Raw genomic sequence first — 2,835 nt, forward strand, 5'->3', positions numbered from 1 at the left:
TAATTATTTCTCAATTATAATGATGTTTTTTTTCACTTAAGACACTAAATACTGCATTTCGAATAGATTTGGGTATGGTTTTTTGGTTTTGTTTTGCAATTTATTTTCAAATCTAAAATTCTGAAATCTGTAGAAAATCGACTTTACTCGATGCTAGCTTGATGGGGCGAGGTCAAGATTTTCATGAAAAATTCGATGTTGCTTGATAGTGGTTCGATGGTGCTTGATGCGATTCTTGCAAGAGATATAACTTTTCACTTGGGTGTTCCTTTTGGATGATTCTTTTTTTTTTTTTTTTTTGTATTTTTTTCAAAATCTACATGATTGAAATGTGTATATACATATTTGGGAAGTGTAAATCTTGTAAAAAAAATGTAAAATGCAAAACATACATCATGTTAAAGATATGTTTTTGTATGTTTTCAAGTTTTAAACTTGGAAAATGTATATATGCACATCTCAAACGTGTAGATCTCGAAAAAATACCCAAAATAAAAAATAATCACCCAAAATGGACACTCGAGTGAAAAATTATGTCTTTTGCAAGAATCGTATTAAGCACCATCGAGCAAAGTCATTTTTCCATGAAATCTTGATTTTGAAGGCCTCGTCGAGTTGGCATCGAGAAACCATCGAGTTGGCCATGATATTTGAGTTATTTTCAGATCTGAAACTCTGAAATATGTAGAAAATTGACTTTGCTCGATTGTTGCTCTATGGTGCTCGATACCAACTCAATGGGACCATCAAAATCAAGATTTTCATGAAAAAATCGACATTCCTTGATGGTGGTTCGATGTTGGTTTGATGGCAGCTCGATGAGATTCTTGTAAGAAACATAATTTTTCACTCGGGTGTCCATTTGGGGTGATCTTTTTTATTTTGGGTATTTTTTCGAGATCTACAAGTTTCAGATGTACATATACACATTTTCAAAGTTTAGGACTTGAAAACATACCAAAACATGTCTTTGACATGAGATATGTTTTGCATTTTATATTTTTTCAAGATTTACACTTCCCAAATGTGTTTATACACATTTTAAACGTGTAGATATTGAAAAAATACCAAAAATAAAAAAATTACCCAAAATAGACACCCGAATGTACATCTCTTGTAAGAATCGCATCGAGCACCATCGAGCAATATCGATTTTTTCACGAAAATCTTGATTTTGAAGGCCCCACCGAGCTTTCATCAACCAATGTCGATTTTTTTTGCAGATTTCAGAGTTTCAGATCTGAAAAAAAATCGCAAAAAAAAAAAAAACCTAAAAATCATGCCCAGATATGTTCGAAATGCAGTATTTTAGTGTCTTAAGTAAAGAATACTTGCCATTACTCTCTTATGTTTTACCTTACACATGGATTTTTTCTAGAGAGAGGGGGAGAGAAGAGAGGAATGGGTTGAGAGAGAGAGAGAGAAATGGTAGAAATTATGCCAATGGCATTTTAGATATAGTAGCAACAATTGGCATCATTTTGAAATGTTCAAAATCCCTAGCATTTTTTTTTCAATTAGGACCCGCTATTAAGCATAGAAACTCAAATTTCCCATTAGAAATCTTTATTCTTCCCTCTGGTCTAGCAGACACCTTATCTTTATTTGATTATATGTTGTACTTTGGGATCCTTTTGAGGCTCCTAAGTGTAATAACCCATAATTACTCAACCAATCCAAATCTAGGATCATCTCAAAATCAATCATAACCAACCTTATCATATCAACCGATGAGTCCTTTATTCCACAATAATTCACCTCATCCCTTAAATCACCAGTACAATATTACTTTCCCATCAAAACATAATCATGCAATTTGTATAACAACTCTATGCTTCTCTCAGATGCAGCAAGCAAAGGAATAACATGGCACCAAAAACAAATCAGCATAACTCAAAAATCAGAACTAGAAAACTGACCTGCCACCCTTGAGGAACTAGTCTCAATCTCTGACTGCCTCGGAATAAACACTCGAGCTAGAGTCGAGCTTTCTATCCTCTTTTGCTCATCCTTTCTTAGCCTTGGGCAATCCTTCTTGAAATGCCCAACCATGTCACATAAGAAACATGCCTTTGCTTGGCATTCTCCCAGATGACGCCTCTTACACCGAGTGCATTCTATATCAATCTTCCACTCATTCTCCTTGCTTGATCCAATAAGTGGAGGTACCACTATCTGAGCTCCATGCTCTCCAGAAATGGTGGAATCGAAGGAGGAGGTTGCTGGGCATTTTCTAGCTAGAGGTAGCGCTACAGCGCTACCTGAAGAGGTGCTGGGGCAGTTTGGTTATGTTTTAAGCACTGGGGTGCTAGGGGGGGGGGGGGGGGGTAGCGCTACAGCGCTACCCTGTTTCTTCAGAACCTCGTTTTGAGTGTTTTAAGGATTTTTGGCTCAGGGTTTCAATCCTTAAGGCCTGGGATCAAATCTACTCACAGTGTGGGTACATTTCGGGGTCCCGAGAGTGGGGTTTAGATTAAGACCCTATCTTTGTTGATTTTCATTAATCGAAGATTGTATTTGGTTATGACTAGGTGACCGCTAAAGGATTAAGGAATTGATCGTTCTCAAGGGTCGTTCTTGTTCTAATTCTCGCTCAAACCAGAGGTAAGAAACCTGCACCCTATGTATATGTGTCATGCATGGTTAATCTCGATGCATGTTGGATGATTAAAGGTGATGTATGTGATGCACGAGAAACATGTGATTAGGACATGCTATGAATATTGAATATGAGATTATTCAGAGCTTGAGCCTCTGTGCTTATGCATGATCCTAGTTTTGCTAGAAATTATTAAGTAAGCATGCTGAATGCCCTGTATTCGGATATTTGACATA

The sequence above is a fragment of the Humulus lupulus genome, chromosome 4 (assembly GCF_963169125.1).
Source record: "Humulus lupulus chromosome 4, drHumLupu1.1, whole genome shotgun sequence".
In the NCBI taxonomy this organism is placed as follows: Eukaryota; Viridiplantae; Streptophyta; class Magnoliopsida; order Rosales; family Cannabaceae; genus Humulus; species Humulus lupulus.